The following is an 18,364-nucleotide window of genomic DNA, read 5'->3' as shown; positions in this document are numbered from 1 at the left end:
GGTTAAAAAAAATTATTAGAAAATGTTCAGAGGTTATTTTGAGTAACAGTAGGTGTGAGGCAATTTCAGCAGTTGCTCTTGCTTTTATGAGAATGGGATTTGCAGCCCTCCTGGGCATTGACCTCACTCTACTTTTTCCCCATAGGAAAGGTGCAGAGTGTAGAGGATAAGACTCAGGTGCTAGCAGCATAACCATGCTTCCATGGGAACTGCAATTTGCCATTAAAAAATGAAGAACAATCTTGCATTAACAAAGGAATTTATTTAATTTCCTTTGTTAAATAAGGAATTTTATTTCTACAATGAATGACTTTTTTCTAGTGCTTTTAGGATTAACCAAAAAGCAAAATTCGTTTAAAAACAATGGGATTTAAATTAGCATCTGTTCTACACAGATTTAATCATCTCATTGTGACTTCCCTAAATATGGTTGCTTATATTGAAATCAGGGGTAGTTTGGGGCTCATTTGTAGAAATTAGCAAATTATCCATTTACATTTGTTATCAGGTAAGTGTTCCACTGAGTTCACAGAATCTTGGCATTAAATTTATAAGTGGAATCAAGCTTAGAGGTCAATCTAGTATAACTCTCATTTTACACAAGAAGAAATTGAAAGCCAAATAGGTTAAGTGACTTGTTGAAGCCACTTAAAAATTTATGTTCCAATTCACTCCATAGACTTTTGTGATGGCTGTATGAGTAGAGTAAAAGCTGGATCTAAGATCTTCTAACTCTAGTTTCAGCATAAGGGGCTTTGGAGTGTAATTCTCTGCACTAAAATCCCTGTCATTTACTAGTCTCATGACTTTGGAAATATTATTTACAGTCTTAACATCTATAAAAGAAGATAATAATTGTACTCATCTCACTGTATTGTTGTGAAGATTAAAATGCATGAGAAGAGTCACACTTCCAGTAAATGCTCAGTAAGTGCTTTGCCATGTGCCTTGCTTTGGTCAATAGGAAGGACGGAAGTGACTATGTGTCAGTTCTGAGTGAGACTTCAATAGGCATGGCAAGTTTCTTCTGCCCTTTTGTGCTCCTGGACCCAACCATGTCCTGGGAAGTCACTCATTTCAGAGAAAAGAGACGTGGAATAAATCTGAACTATTATGACTGATGTCATCATGAACGTTCTTGAACAAGTCTTTTTTGTGGACAGATACATTCATTTATTTCAAGTATTAACCTAGGAGTGGAATTACATTAAAAGGGGCCAAACAGTTTTCCAGAGTGGTTGTACCATTCTGCACTCTCACCAGCAATGTATGAGGGGCCCAATTGCTCTACATCCTTACCAGCTTAATTGCTCTACCATCCTTACCATTGTCAGTCTTTTTAACTTTATCCGTTTTGGTGGGTGTTTGATGATATCTCATTGTTGGTAGCCTACTGGGTTGAAAAAAGTTTCTTGTTTATTTGAAGATTTCTAACACTAGCTTCTAGGCCCTCTGTTTCATCCTCAAGGAGGGCTGCACAAAGTTTGACTAAACCTAGACCTAGCCTTATCACTCAGACTTCCTGGACTATGCTACCAACTGGAATTAGCCAGACCAAGTACTACCTAGCGCAGAAACACCCAGCCAGTTCACTAGGCATTTTATTAAGCCTCCCAGGTGGCTTAGAGGCCGCTGCTTAGAGGCCAAAACTCAATTCTCCTAAGTGGCGATTGTATCTGTGAACGTGATGTAGAAATATTGAAGATCTTTCAGTACTTTCCATGTATTTAACGAACAGCAAAAATTCTTACATTTTGGTAGACTAAAATCACATTGTTCTTTGATAGCTGGAGATGTTACGGCAGTTGCTACAATACATTTTCTAAATCATTCTCTTTCTGCTCCCTTCTTCCTTTTTTCTATCTTCTTTTTCTCTTCCCCTCCCTTTTCATTTCTTCTTTCATCAGCTGAACAAGAGTTTAACAAAGCATCTGAACATAAGCAAAATCATCAGAAAAACACTAATTTCTGGAACATTAATACATGCCCTAATCTTTTCTGAATTTAATGTAGAACTGATTTATGTCATATAGAATTTTAATATGTATATTATTGAGTTCTACTTTGTCTTGTTATTATTACTTCATGTAGTTTTTTCATATTTCTAGATAACCCTCATAATTGTGATTCCTAATGGCAACAGAGTAGTTCATTGTATTATCATGCCAGCCTGCTGAGCCATTTCACCAAACTGATATACAATATTCTGTTGTATGAATGTAGCCATGATTCTTTGACCCATTCCATTTTATTAGACATTTATGTTACTTCCAGTTTGAAGTATTAATAATAATTCTATAGAAAACATTCTATAAAACATAAAAATATTTTAGGCTGGGCATGGTGGCTCACACCTGTAATCCCTGCACTTTGGGAGGCTGAAATGGGAAGACTGCTGGAGCCCAGGAGTTTGAGACTATCCTGGTCAACATGGCAAAACACCATCTCTACAAAAAATACAAAAATTAGCCAGGTGTGGTGGTGGGCACCTGTAGTCCCAGTGACTTGAGAGGCTAAAGTGGGAGGATCGCTTGAGCCTAAGAAGTTGAGGCTGCAAAGTTGTGATCATGCAAATGCACTCCAGCTTGGCCTACAGAGTGAGACCCTGTCTTACCAAAAAAAATGAAGACAAATGCTTTTACATAAATCTTTATCTGCATTTCTGCTTATTTTCTTAGGATTAATTTCTAGATGTAGAATTTCTGAGTCCAAGGGTGATGAACCTTTTAATTGTTCTTTCCCACCTAGTCAATAACATTTCAGAAAAGCCCAACCAACTTTGTTCTTAAAATTAATACATGACAATGCCTAGTTCATGGCATATGAAAACACTTTGAAAATATTGTATAATTAACAAAAATATTTATTTTTTAAAATTACAAAGCAACACCTATCACCTGTCTTCTGCCAAAATCTCACTCTTAATAGAGGTGCATGATAATTTTTTTAGATATTGGGATGAAAGCTCGTTTATGCTTTGTGACATACCTTCTACTCTGCAGATTTTACAGGCAGTAGGAGATGCTGTTGAGTTAGAATCTGGGTACAGTCAGTGACAGTAGTGGGATTTCTCGGTGTGTCTTTGTCAGCAGCAGGTCTTCTCCTGTGCTCCCTTATTGGTGGTCATTAGTGCTGTTCTTCAAATCTTTCTGGATCTTTGACTTTCAGGCACAGAGTAGGATTTCACTTCCTGACCCCCTTGTCGTTGGGTGACTGGTGGCTGGGCTGTGTGACCAGTTCTAGACAATACGATATGCGTGGAGATGCTGTGTGTCACCATTAGATCAAGCATTTAATTGCTGGTGCAAGGCTGTGCAGAGCTTTCTTTCCCTCCCCCATATGCCTGGCAATGTAGGAATTGGTGGCCACTTCGCCAGCCTGGGTCTTGGAATAAGGAGATACGGAGTGGTCCCCACCCTCCATCCCACCCCCCACTGACCTGAGATGGATATGTAGTAGAGTGAGAAAGATATCTTTCTTTTTTTTTTTTTTTTTTTTTGAGATTTTGGGAATGGTTATTTATTACTCCAGCCTGTTCTGACTGTTCTTCCTTCTTCTGTTTCTCTTCCTCCCAACGTATATGGCCAACACACCCCTATCCATCCTGTAGTCATGAAGTCTTTGCCATAAGCCTGATAGTTGAGTCAACAGAAATGGACTTGAAGCTCATGTTACATAGCTGACATAAAATGCTTGTTATCTACACTCACCACTTAATTTTCTAAACTGTATTTGACACTAAACAAAAAGTAAGTACTTTCGTTTATTCAGAAAGGCAAAAAAAAGCAAATAGACTATTGGCTGAAGGACAGGAAGGTAGGGGCGGGGAGTAGGTGATGCTGGCCAGCTCATGGAGAGACTGATGTCTCACCAGGCTGGGCTGTAGCTGCTCTAGTCTATAGCTGGAAGCTTCCCAAAGTAGTACCAAAAGACTTAGGCCTTTAAAACTTAAAAACCTGTCAAAAGAGTTTTCCTCCGTGTGCACAAATAGATAGGTGTGTGTGTGTGTGTGTGTGTGTGTGTGTGTGTGTGTGTGTGCGTGTAACAGAGAGAGAGAGAAAGAGAGAAAGAAGAAACTTACTTGCCAGTGGAAAATAATGCCCCCTTTTAAACAAGCTTAAAAGGTCTTGATGTAAGGCAGTGTGGTCTTGCTCCTCTGTTTACAGAGGAATCCTTTCATGCAGCCATGATATATGAAGGATTTAAACCACTGAGATCCTTTATGCTAACAGACCATTTGTCTTGGATTTTCCAGGTTTCCAGATTGTCTTCAAGGAGTACATCATTGACTCTGAAATTAGCTATTGTGTGGACAGATATATTACAAGTCCCTAAATTATCATGTTGCAGAAACTTGTCATTCTAACACTTTAATGGAGACTAGCTCTGTGTCAGCCCTCTCTCTGTCCTAAGACTTTGTCACTTGGGTAATTCAGATGTCAGTGCCTCTGCCCCACTTCCTTGCTTTTTAAAGCATCAACATTTCCAACTCCTGTTTTCTAGTTGTCTTTCTTTTCCTTTCTGTGATACTTTCAAACCTGGGATTTTTCCCTTAAGGGGAAAGTGGGTCTTTTGCTTGGGAAGCATGCTTGTCTTTGTCAGTAGCGCTCCAGGGTCCTTTCTTTATTAGTGCGTTTTTAGACTTTTGGGGAACTAAAATCTTTTGGTTGTGAATTGTGTGTGTTTCCTACCATCACAGAAAAGAAAGAATGTGTGTTCTTTCTCTTTTAAATTTAAGTCAGCTAAAGTCTTGTTTAGAGAATGTTTGAGGACTTCCCTGAAGGATGCCTCAGGGCACCGATCCACCAGATGTAGGCACTCTGGGATGAACATCTTTCTCCTTCCAGAAGGCTTTCCTTCCAGTCCAGGGGCTCTAGTAGTTTATCATCTGCATCAGAATCGCCAGGGTGGTTGTTACTGTGCAGATTCTTGGGTTATGCCCCAACCCACTGAGTATGATCCTTTAGGGCTGGGACCCAGGAAGCATCATTGTAACAGGCAGCCCAGGTTTTGAAGCCCTGCCTCCTGGCTGATCACTCACTGTTTGCAGAGCATCTCCTAAATAAGCATCTCATCTCCTCTGCAACAAAGCCACTGACTCCACTGCCTCAGAAATGAGGCCTGGAGGGAAGGAAGATGGCTCCCTCTCTCTTCTTCCTAAACTCTCCTTTGGAGCTGGGCCTAGTGTCCTTGAATGAGAGGGACTGGCAGGAAAACCAGTGAACAAGACTTAGGAAATGCACAGGGAGTGAAACATGGAGATGTCAGAGCGTTTGCTGGTCAGGGATGGTGGAACCAAGCACCATGTAGTATTTTTACGCATTAGTCCTCAGATATTTATGATGTGCTTACCATGTGCCAGGCACCATTCTAGGTGCATCCTGCCCAACCTTGCGTTTCCCATCTTTTCATCAGATATGAAAAACGAAGCTGAAATTTAGGTCCCGAAAATCACCAAATAGGCAGGACCAGCAAAATAATTAGGAGAATCAAGACAAATTTCTGCCTTTTACCGTGTGTGTGTGTTGTACGTGTGTCTCTGTGTGCTTTTGTGTTGCACATATTCATGTGGGTTAGATTTTGTTAAATAGCTTGTGTTTTCCAAGCATATGTATATACTTTCTTCATTTTGTTACTTCATTCATGCATTTGTTTATTCATTCAGTAAATATCTCTTCATTCATTCACCTAATATCTATAGTAGGTCTGCTGTGTGCCAGTTAGTTAGTAGGTACTACAGATACAATGATGACCAAGTTCCTGCCCTTGTGGAGCTTTTATTTCAGAGTAGATGATGCTCTTGTATGCCTTATCGAAAACATAGATGTTGTTTTGTAATTTCCTTTTCTGTAGAGCTCATCGATTCAGCAGATTGCCAAGTAGAGCCCAGGAGCCCTGCCCTCTGCTTTCCTCCTTCCTGGTTTCACAATGTCCTTTTCAGCAAAAATGCCTTTCCAGACATTTCATTACATGTTTGAAATATTTATACAGAAAATCGGGGGGGGGGGAATGAATTAAAATTGTGAACTCTGCATAGCACTGAAGTCTAAAGAGGAAGTGAAGCTGTTCAGCTGTGGGTTTTGACTGGTTCCCATTGGGAAACCCCTTTCCAGCAAAACCTGCGTGGAGCAACATGCTTCAAAGAGGTTCCCATCATGCCGTGTTTAAAACTTGTTAATTGGACCTAATTGCAAACAGCTGCTCGGTTTAGCCGATGTTTGGTTTGGCATTCACCTGCCATAGATCTAGGTCATCTTTTTGTTACATTATATTTATATTAGTATCGTAATATATTTGTTATAATCTCAGAATTTGTCACCATCCAAAGGATTATGAGATAATAAATAAAAACACGGAGACAACATATTTGTCAAGCCCTTGAGGTCACTGCCAAGTACGAAAGCACTTGGGAGCAGATGCCCTGTTTGATGCACTGTGTGTAGTCATGGCACTTCACTCACACGCATGGGAAGATTTCCAACAGCAACGAAAACCCGTGGTGTTTGCTGGAAGCATTGAATGATCTTTTATTGTCAGTTTCTTCTTCATTTAACTATTGCCTTTTAATGCCATACATCACAGGAACAAGAGGGAGCCTAATAAATGGTAGTTTACTAGGTGAAATCGCTATTGGATCTAGTTTTGTACAATATTCATGTTTCCTAAGAATCACTTGGAGGAACAACTTGTTGGTTCAATGTGAGGGGGTGATTTGCAAAATATTTAGCAAGTGGTAAGGCATGTGTACTGAGCAATTAGAAGGAATACTGGCTGTAGTAACTGGCATGGCCATACTTAGGTGTACTTGTATAGCAACCAAAGTGTCTATTACCAAGCAAGTTATCACTAAGGGTAACTAGAACATGATCCTGTTGGTATTCAGTGTAGAACATGGACCTCAGAGTTATCTTACTCTAGGAGTAAGAGAGCCAGAGTTTTCTACCAACTCTTGCCCATCATTAGTTGAAGGAAGTCCTGTCATGCTAGTGGCTAAGTGAGCTCTGGAGGTCTGAGGATGCCTTTATGCAAAGCAATGCTGGTTTGGCAACTGGAAGTCAAGCTACTGAGTACTGAAATGACGAGTGCCTAGGGGTATGGGTGGGTACCAGCAGCACCTGCTATGGTGATAGGGGGGCATTTGAGGATGTTGGTGGGGCTGAGCATGAAAGATTTCTCCCTCTGCGTCTGGCATGTCAGTAGAAATAGCCTCCCTGAGGTTATTTGAAACAAACTGATCCTCAGATTATGGCTTATAAATTAAATGGAATTGAGGGAGTGGAGCATTTAATGAAAATGGTGATGGTCTTGAGAACAGTGTAAGCAGTTAATGCTAATTTGTTCTTCTTTGTGATAAGCATGGCTTTTCTTTTTTCCAGATGAGGACATGGAGGATCAGAGACGTTGAAACACTTGCCCAAGCATGCACAAGAGGAATGGTAAAGACAGGATTTGAATTCTGACCTCTCTGACTCCGTATCACAAACTCCTGAAAGCGTGAAAGGTTTAACACAAATTCCTTCCCCGCTCTTTCTCCCTCTCCCTCCTGTCTCCCTCCAACTTTTCCCTTTCAACAAATATTTGAATACTTACTATGTGCCGGGCACTATTTTAAGCACCACATAGCAAAGAAACAATTTTGGTCTTTTTCTATCCTAATAATCCCCACCCTTCCTTAATCGTTTTTCCATCCCTAGGCCCTTCCCTAACTTCTGTGGGGCCCTCAGGTGTAAAAACGGAGGCTCATATACAATGTCTAAATATTTAAAAGTGATAAATCAAGCTGGCAAACTGTTGAATAAAAGATGCTCCACCCTCCTGCCTTGATAAAGACATTTGTGCACAAGTGGGCTGGTGTGCACTGAGAATATGTGGGCTCCTGAAGCACCGTGCAGGATTGTGGAGGCTCAGAGGGTGTGGACATCTAGCCCACGACCTGTGACCTGTCCCTCATCTCTTCCCACCCTGGCAGTCCCACATAAAGGGGCAGTACACATAGGCGTGTGGACATTCTAGCCTACACATCCAAACTGTATCCCTGCAAACAGCACCCTGTGGCTTAGGGGTGTGTGCACTGGTGGTGTGACCTGCCTTGGAGAGAACAGGCCTGGGGAAAGCTCTTGAAGTGGACTTGAGACCACTTGAAAAGGGGATTCAGGGTCTCTGGTACCCAAGACATAGTCTGAAAGATGACATGCAAGCTGTAGGCTCCAGGTAGGTACATCTCTGTGTCCCCCAACTGTCCACCCCATAAGAAAGGGCACAACCAGAGGACAAGGGGACCCTCTTTCCTGGGCCTGAGAGTAACAGTGCTCCTCCTCATTCTATTTTCTCTTCCAAAGCCCACTTTTACATGTGGATGTTTTTTGAGATTTGGCCTTCTGAGGATTTTTATAAAGGAAAATGTGGAATTCAAACACTCCGCTTATTGAACAGAGAGCAGGTCCATTGAGGTGAGCAGATGGTAGATGTTACCAGAAGCTGGGGAGTAGGATTGTGGAGAGACCCACTGGCCTCTCTAGGGTTACATGGACTTCCCTGCATTCAGCAGCCCTAGTCTACAGAGGGAGAAGCTATGCTGTCCCAGCCCTCTGTTGAGACCTTGATGGGTTCATCCCAACTCTTGGGAAGTGGATGCCATTCAGCAGGATCAACTCTGCGCACCCTGTTCACTTCTCCAGCCTGGATGACCGCAGCTCCTAAAGCACACACGAAAGCAGGCCTCTGTGCTTCAGGATGTCTCCCCAGTTGCTCTTCAGCCTCCTCTTGCTGCTTTACAGGGCCAGATTCTCCCAGGGGAGCAGACAGAAGCTCTCCAACCTGAATAGCACATGCTCATGCCAGTATGCATTTGCCTGTCTCCCTTGGGGAAGGCAGACACTATTGCAGATAGTCTTCCATGTTTTATTCCGTTCTTAAGAAAATAGGAAACTATATATACATTTCCCTCCATTTAAATTATTTTCACTTCTCTCTTGGTGTTAGGGGAGATACTGAGGAATGCTGTTTTCATTTGCTTTTATTTTTAATATGGTGTTACTCAGAACCAGTAGGGTATATTTATTAATATATCTGTATCTATATCTATATCACCTATATCCCTGTCTGTCTGTCTGTCTGCCTATCTATCTGTCTTACCTATCTATAGATAGATACATGAGAGGGAATTATTTTAAGGTTTTTGTTGTTGTTGTTGTTGTTGTTGAGACACGGTCTTGCTCTGTCATCCAGGCTCTAGTATGGTGGCACAATCATAGCTCACTGCAAGCCTCAAGCTCCTGGGCTCAAGTGATCCTCCAGCCTCAGCCTCCTGAATGGCTGAAACTATACATGCACACCACTGTGCCTGGCTAACGTGTTTAATTTTTATTTTGTAGAGAAGGGTGGGGTCTTACTACATTGCCCACGCTGATATTGAACTGCTGACCTCAAGCGATCTTCCTGCATCAGCCTCTCAAAGTGCTGGGATTACAGGCATGAGCCACTGCAACTGGCTGGAAGTTGGATTTTTCATGTTTTAAAGTAGTGCAAGTGGGGTCGCCCATTAGGGAACGCATCCCAACACCTTTTCTCCTCTGAGCTGCTCCCATGTTCATATCTCGTGAGGGGCTCTGTGCTTCAGGATGTCTCCCCAGTTGCTCTTCAGCCTCCTCTTGCTGCGCAGGCCAAGGGCACTGTTTGATGACTGCAGCTTGTCCTCTTGCCTCCCTTCAACCCTTCAACTTACCTCTTTCCATTAGCATTATCTCTGGCCAGGGGTGTGCCGGGGGTCGCTCATATGTACTCACAAGGGCCAATGTTAAATTTTCAGGAATGTTGCGAGACACTTATTAAATACAGCCATTATAAAAATGAAATGGGCTAAGCTTACATTTAAATAAATTTCACTAAAAACAAAGCTAATAATCATAATAACACTCAAAACTCATCACTTTCAAATGATTTTACTCTATGTTACTATTATCTATGCCCTTGGGGTTATTTCCGTCTATCGTGATGGCACAGTGGAAATATTATGTAACAGTGTGCTCTGCCATGCCCTTTTCCCAACTGTGTGTTTCATGATGTCTTTTTGGAGATTGAGGTCAGCCGTAGTTGTAGTATTTCTATCATGTAAATTGGTAAACATTATGAATCAGGAGTCCCTCTCTTAGCCTGTTGTTAACATTTACCAGCGAATCACAACCTGTAGCTCTCAGATCCTTAGATCAGTTTCTCAGTTCTAGCACCGTTGACATTTTAGGCCAAATAATTCTTTGTTTTTCGGGGGGTGTTGCATGCATTGTAGAATGCTGAGCAGCATCCCTGGCCTCTACCCACTGGGTGCCAGTAGCTTCCCCACCTTGGTTGTGACAACCAAAAATGTCTCCAAATGTTGCCAAATGTCCTCTGGGGGATAAAGTTATTCCCACTTAAGAACCACTGGCCTAGACAACATTATCCTTTAATGTAAGTGATTTAATGCCATTCTTCCCTTTTGAAACTTTAACATGCATCTGACAAATATTCAGTACCCATTATGACTATAAATATAAGGATGAACAAGAAAAGCATTGTCCCTGCCTTCATGAAACTCCAGTCAAAAATCATGGACCAAGCTGGAAATAATATTGAGTATCTATTAGGACTAGAACATGCTATCCATATGCTAATGTGCTCAGTAGATGATCATGATCCTTCTTAATTCTATTAACACTAATTGCAACATTGTATAATGTTTGTGTTTCCCTTTCAGGTGACTGTTGTCTCTTGGGCACAGGTAGCTGTCAACAGGTGAGCCTCTCAGGGGATCGCTGGTAGATCTAGGGTGGCAAATAGCTTCTGTAATATGCCAGCCTCAGTGTAGTGGCTGGCAAGGAGCTGCAATTGGGAGGAACTGGAAGTCACACCCAAGCTCATTGAGCAAGCATGCTGTGAGTGCCATGAGTAAGTAGCCCAGCTAATGAGCTTATCAAGGGGTTGCCAGTGGGGCACTGTCCAGGATGGGGATCGAATGGGAGACATGGCCAGACCTCAGAAGGTTATGCAGCTCCTGCGAGTACCTAAGTGGAGCTGAGTCAGCACCGCCCTGGTGAGCATACAACAGGCATTGATCAGCTACAGACTTGAGCATTGTGGCCTTCCAGTGTGGGAAATAGATGAACTGGAGCACAGGACAGGAACCTGCATGTATGACTCATTTGGGCCAAGGACCTTCCTCCCCTTTCCTACCACCATGAAGCAGACCCTTCCCCTGGTCATCTTGGAGAAGAATGGTAAAGTAGAGCAGTGGTTGGGGGCAGGGGGTGCTGCAATACCAAAATATCCAGGAGGCATTTAAAATTACTGGACTAGATGACATTTAATTTTCCTTCTCTACTCAGTAAAGTGAAGGGCTCAGGAGAAAGATTGGATCAATTACAGAAAATAAGGAGGGTACATTTTCTTTGCATAACTAAATGTAGGGTAAGTACATTTGGAATTTGCTAAAATTGTTCTGTATCTGCAACTGCACGTGCACACACACAAATGGCACTTCTTGGAGTTCTTCTTTGCTACCACCTCCCCTCAAGAATCAATACTCACAAAAGCATTTGTGAAAAATGTAGACTTTACTGAAGATTTCAAAGGGAAGATGATGGAGTTTCACTGTACCCCCCACAAAATACATATTCATATTCCACTTTGATATTGTGTTCATCGTTTCCAATATGTACCTTTTTTCTAGTTGAGTATTTAATCTGTCTTGCTGTGTCAGTGTGTCATAGTATAACTGGCAGCTTGTTTCCTTTAGCAGCAATAAATAAGACAATGGTATGTCTTATGCTGGTGACTTCTTATATTTGATCAAATCTTTTAAGTCTACTTCTTTGCAGTCCTTCCTCAACTGCAACCACAGGCTTCCCCACTGAGGCCATTGAGTGAAGTGGTTTAAAGTATAGTTTGGAGTCAGACCATCACTCACTCTCTCCACCGTTCATAAGCCAGGTAGCCTTGGACAAGTTACTCAATGGTTTGGGGGCTTTGTTTCCCCTCCTGTATAATGGGGATAATATTATTAACCACTTCATCAGATTGTAGTAAATGTTAAATGAGTCGATATATATGAAGAGATTGGAACTGTGTCAGGTGGTAGTGACTTCTAGAAAAATAGTTGTTCTTACTCGTATTACCTCTTTAGTTCCCTCCCACACAGGCCCTGCCTCCTGATACCTATTGCTTTTCCTTTCCTCCCTTATTTTATAAATAATACTTCAGTGACCGCTTTTTGCTATTTGAACCCAAACTTGAGATGTCTCCTCTCTTTCCCAAATGTCTTACCTAAGTATTTACTCCAAACAAATATGTTGTCTTTTAGACATACTATGATAAGTAAAGATTGGTGTATGTAGCAACATATTTTTATCATTATTTCTGATATTTCTATGGCGGATGCAAGAGATAATAAAGTATGAGCTTGATGGGAGCCAAGCTAGGTTGTTGGGGAACATTAGGAGATAGGATGGAAAAAATAGGCTGAAGACAGATGGCAGTCAAAGAATCTCCCCTTTGAAATCTTTGATAAAGTCTACAATATGATACCTCTCCACATGTCTCTTAGGAGACTTTGTATTTTGATGACAGTCTTGAATGCTAGGGACACCCAGACACACTGGCTAGCCCATACAGGGCAGAGAGTACTTTCACCCTCTTCAGATCACTGTGTATGGGTGGCAATGTTTCTTCCCATATATTTGGCTGACTCTAGGCGACAAGTCAGGGGGTGTGTGAGCTGTGGATGTGAACTGAGAGAACAGTTAGGGCTTAGGTGAAAAGTGGAGATTCAGGAACTCTTCCGATACAATGACCTTAGGGAAAGATAGATGTATTAGGCCATTCTTACATTGCTATAAAGGAATACCTGAGACTCGGTAATTTATAAAGAAAAGAGGTTTAATTGGCTTATGGTTCTCTCAGGCGATATAGGCAGCATGGTGCTGGCATCTGCTCAGCTTCTGGTGAAACCACAGGGAGCTTTAAATCATGGTGGAAGGGAAAGGGGGAACACACATGCCACAAGTCAAAAGCAGGAGCAATGAGAGAGATTGGGAATGGGGCTGTTACACACTTTTAAACGACCGGGTCTCAAACAACTTACTGTTGTGAAGACAGCACCAAGCCATGAGGGATCTGCCCCGAGGATCCAAACACCTCCCACCAGGCCCCTCCTCCAGCATTAGGGATTACAATTCTACATGAGATCTGTGCAGGGACAGATATTCAAACTATATCACTAGACACTAACCAGGAGACACCCGGCCCATCTGGGTTCAAGGTGTGTCACAGGCCTGCATTCCACCTAAGCTTTTCCAGATCCTTGGTGCCAGAGTTTAAATGGCTGCAGTCCTGCCATTTTCCTCAGTGAGGCTGGACAAAATAATCCACTCTGTAAATGGAAAATTTCTTCTGTGTAAGGTGAGCACTCCCTGCTCCAGAAATGAAACATTTTAAGGGCAGAGTATGACTTGGGGTGGGGTGACCAGTACCCCAACTGGTCGGTCCTCTACCCTGTCAGTTCATTTTGTTGGCGATCTTGTTCCATAAGGGCAAACAACTTTCTAGCTGGTCACCTTTGGAACAAAGTAAGTTTTGGAAAGAGGATTAAAAAAGGATTCTTTTTTGGTTTGTTTTGGGTTTAATGAGTCAATGCTTTATTTTACCGTGAGTGTTTATAACCAAACCTAAATGTGTGTAGGATCTTGAACCTCCCCCACAACTATTTCCTATTTGTTCCCAGAAAAATTCCAATGCCAGATTTTGCCATAGCAACCAGAGGCAAATATCAATATAGCAATAAAGAGCAAGCTGGGAAAGGGTTTCCCTACAATGTGGCTTGAGTTTCTGTAGGGCATTCCATCCTCCGTGCAGAGCCTTGAAAGGCAAGAGCGTTCCTGTGGGGGCTCTGGTAGAGCTCAGCTTTGCCAGCATCCAGGACCCGTGAGGAAATGTGTCTCTCAAGAATCTGGGCCAGGGTGGAAGGATCAGCTTGCCTGCTCCTCGGCCTTTGCACCTGTTGTACGTTGATCTTTATTTTTGTATGTTAAATTCTCGAAATTAAATGTATTGAATTATTATTTTTCAATATATTATGCTTTTCCTCTGAGCAGTTTAGTAAACAAACCTGTTGTGTAGTTCCTAATTGTCCCCTCAAGTGCTCTTTGGAAGATGGTAGTGCATGTGTATAAGTAAGCAAATGAAACCAAGGAACAGAAGACTCTTCCAACACCTGCCCATGGTGTCCCTCATTCTGTGTCCTTCCTTTTTGCACTGGTTGTCATGGTGATGTTAGGAAGTCCCACTTCTTGCCCATAGGTAAAGTCTCACTACTGCATAGCCTTCTTGCTGAAAGAACTTTGGGGTTCCGAGTTACTTCAGATGCTGCTTCGGATTAGTTGTGTGTTGGTAAATGTTTAACAGGTGGCTTGCAGACATAAAATTGCCTTGATTTGTAGAGCTGACTTGCTGATTTCTGTGGTCCAAATCCTCCCACCATGGCAGATTTCAACTTACCAGAGGCATCTCCTGAATGTGGAACTGGAAAGAGATGCATGCATTTGGCTCTGGTGCTCTGGTAAGAGCTGACTGCCCCACATCACTGCTTCTGTTGATAGGCCCGGGTTTCTCAACCTCAGCACTATGACATTTTGGGCAGAATGGCTGGTTATTGGTGGCTGTCCTGTGTATTGTAGGATGTTTAGCAGCACCTGTGGTGTCTACTCACTAGATGCCAGGAGCAACCCCTCCCCACTAGGTTGTAACAACCAAAAATGTCTCCAGATTTTGCCAGATGTCTCCTGAGGGGCAAAATCTCCCTTAGTTCTGAGCTATTCTGTATTGATAGTGCTTAGAAGGTCCATTCAGCAGGCAGTCGGCTTCCATTGGTAGCTTTTCCATGAACCACTCTGAATACACACCCAAACAGGTTCTCTCTTGACATTTTGGATGTGGGGTACTAGTCTGTTCTCATGCTGCTAATGAAGACATACCCAAGACCAGGTAAGTTATAAAGGAAAGAGGTTTAATAGACTCACAGTTTCACATGGCTTGGGAGGCCTCACAATCATCATGGTAGAAGATGAAGGAAGAGCAAAGGGACATTTTACATGGCAGCAGGCAAGAGAGCGTGTGCAGGGGAACTCCCCTTTATAAAATCATCAGATCTCATGAGACTTATATACTATCATGAGAACAACATGGGGAAGTCTAGCCCCATGATTCAGTTACCTCCCGCTAGATCCCTCCCATGACATGTAGGAATTATGGGAGTTGTAATTCAAGATGAGATCTGGGTGGGGATACAGCCAAACCATATCACTTGATACTGCAAAACACTGGAAGTGTGCTTCCTTGGGTAGTCTTGAGAAGAGTCATACTATAAGTACTTAAGGCAAAAATATTAAGATGGAGCAGGGCCACTAGGAGAGCATCAGGGTAATTCCACAGGTTGGAGTCAATTATAGGGTAGATTTTGACAGACTGCCGAGGGCCCCTAGGCAAATCTTTTCTTTGTATGGGTGAGAAATGGGATTCAGAGACAAGGTGTGACTTGTCCAAGGGCAAGGTGTGGATGGTGTGGATGTGCTTGGGACAGTTACAGGGGTGTTGTGGTGAGTGCTGTGAGACAACTGTGTGACATACTGGGAATTAGAACTGACTCCAACTTGTAGCCAAATGTGTTTTGTGGGCTTTTCAATGTTTATATGGCTATATTTTGACATCTCTGTGAGCCCTACCTCTCTGCCCCTTTGGAAATATCTGCTCATGAAAACTGTATTATAATGAGGGACTTCTGTTTCAGGTAGAATTATTCCCATCAGCTTCAGGAGTGAGTTGACTATTCACATGTTCCGTTTAGGGGGGCTAAGCTGCTCGTCTTTAAAGAATAAATGCTGAACGTCGTCACTGATTCCTCTTTCCTTCCTCCCACAACTGCTCTGGGCCTTCTCATTGATGTGGTATCTCAGGTTACTTCCAAAATAATTTAAGAAAAGGGTTTGTAGAAGAAGCTAGCTTTCCAGTAGAAAAGTTAAGATAACAAGTTTAACGTATTAAGAACTAAGAAAGCCCTTCCTAGTTTTCATTGAAAATGTGTTTTTTAAGGCCCAGAGGTGCCCAGTCAAAAGGAAATATCATGGAAGGATTCTTTTCATCAGCAGAGTTATTATGCATTGGAAGTTCCAGTGCAATTAGGGAAATCACATGAGAGTACATCAGTACACTTCAGATGCCAATATATTGGGCTTAATGAGGAGAGCAAGTCTGACTTTATTAGAGGATTGAATAAAAGTGAAAGCAGTGCTTGAAAAGAATTGGTAATTTTGGATGGGATAATTCATCACTTCACTCCAGATTAGTTCTTCACAGTGGTAAGTGCTGTCTCCAGAAAATTTGGCATAACCAAAGTTTATTGTTACTACCTCCTGCTTCTTACATTGTCCTTTGTCACACCCCCAGCAGGTTCACAGTGATGCTGCAGGCCACCCCATGGGCCCTGCCTGCTCTCTTCCATCAGGGGCTACCTTACATCAATCTTTCAAGGCCTTCTAGGTAATGTAGGCCAGTTGGATTTTTGCTTTCTTTTCCCAGTATCTTAGTCTAAAAGGATTCATGCAAGAGTGTCAGACATTGTATTAGGCTAAGGGGAGGTATTTTGGGCTGGGGGGAGCACTGAATGCAACCTTGTATGATGTTCCCTATTCAGTGATGTTCAGACTACACAGGCCAACATGGAAGGGGCTTAAGGGAGATGACCAAAAAATTCTCTTCTTCCAAAGGATTTTCAGTAGATCAATGTTGTTACTTTTTTGTGATGAAACTATTTGCACAGCAACTAACGATTTTTTTTCTCTAGGTGGAAAAGGTAGGAGCAATAGCTTTCAGTTCTAAGGATACATTCTGTTAACCTTCATAAGCCCTAGGAACTAGGCAGGCAAGATTGAGGAGGAAATAAAGTAGAGAATTTGCTCTATAGTATTTTCCCCTGAGCTGCCATCTGAGGCTTTCAGAGCTTAGCAGTGCACTCTTACACTGTTGTACATGCCACAGGAGCAATACAAAGACATGGCAAACGTGAGTGGTGTTGGTCACTGGAACCAGAAGATTCCAAATAGCTGTCTCACCAGACTGTTCTTTCAGACGATTCGTTTGTGCCAACTACTTTTTTTGTCGTGGATCCTTCCTGGTTCTGCAACACAGATGTGGAAAGTGAAAAGAACATGTCATTGGATTCCATTTCTAAAAGTGGAGAATATGCAATTTACCATGGATGTTTAAAATACTAAGATATTGTTCATCATGTGTATTCAGAGCTTTAGTAAAAGTAGGTTGAAAGAGCAGTGCATGCACAATGCTCCTCACTGTCAAATGCTGAAGCGTGTTTCAGGATGGGTTTGGGGGCCGGGGGGATTTATGGGACAAGGTCTGACCCTCGCTCTGTAGGCTAAGTGCCTTCTTAGTGCCTTGGGACTCAGGATCTGTTCACCCCGTCTACACTCACAAGCCTCCTTCATTCATCAAGATAACTTACTGGGCTGTGAGCTCTTTGAGGACAGCACCTTGTACCTTTATCTTGTACCTCTCCTGCCTAGAATAGCACCAGGCATGTAACACCTTCTTTTTAAAAAAGTATTTTACAGCTTTATCAAGGTATACATGCTGTAGGATCAGCTGCATGTGTTTACAGTTTTCCATTTGATGAGTTTTGATATATGTCTACACCCATGAAACCATCACCACAATCAAGATAATGAACATATTCATCAGCCCTAAAGTTTCTCATGTCCTTTTGCAAGCCTTCCCCCTTCACTCCATTGTTCCCAGACAACCACTCTTCTGCTTTCTGTCACTACAGATTGGTTTGCTTTTTCTGGAATTTTATATAAATGGAATCATACAATATGTACTTTGTTTTTCTTTCTGGCTGTTTTCACTTAGTGTAATTTTCTCAAGATTCATTGAAGTTTCATATATTAATAGTTTGCTACTCTTCATTGCTGAATTGTATTCCATTGTATAAATCATAATAGGTACCTAACAAGCATTTGTGGCTTTACAGTGACTTGAAAATTAATTTTCAAGAATTTAATTGGGAGAAAAGTGGATGATAGGATACCACTCTATTCTTGGTGAATGGGTTCAGTCAGGAAGTGGAAATAGGAATCAGGAGATAATTTGGTATGGTGGAGTCTTTTGCTGTCATCCAATATCTGTTTTTCCTTGTTTCTTAGTACTACAATACTGAGTTTTGGCTGGGCACAGAACTGTCTGGAATAAAGACTGTAATTCCCAGCCTTCTATGCAGTTGTGTGTGGCCATGTGACTGAGTTGTGGTCAATATGAGGTAAGCAGA

At 42.1% G+C, this 18,364-nt stretch overlaps 1 protein-coding gene across 4 annotated transcripts in view; it reads left to right on the top strand.

Annotated features, from left to right (window-relative positions):
• WDR70 (WD repeat domain 70) overlaps positions 1-18,355 on the top strand; it is a 438,306-nt gene extending 419,951 nt beyond the window's left edge. For all 4 annotated transcript variants that reach the window (XR_012513868.1, XR_012513869.1, XR_012513870.1 and 1 more), the window contains 2 exons: positions 7,377-7,436; positions 10,733-18,355. The gene's annotated coding sequence lies outside the window, so the exon portion shown is untranslated. The remainder of the gene's footprint in view (positions 1-7,376; positions 7,437-10,732) is intronic.
• The last annotated feature ends 9 nt before the right edge of the window (positions 18,356-18,364 follow it).

Source organism: Saimiri boliviensis, chromosome 1 (genome assembly GCF_048565385.1).
Source record: "Saimiri boliviensis isolate mSaiBol1 chromosome 1, mSaiBol1.pri, whole genome shotgun sequence".
In the NCBI taxonomy this organism is placed as follows: Eukaryota; Metazoa; Chordata; class Mammalia; order Primates; family Cebidae; genus Saimiri; species Saimiri boliviensis.
Note: the sequence above shows the minus strand (reverse complement) of the source record. Positions and strands in the feature narration are given on the sequence as shown.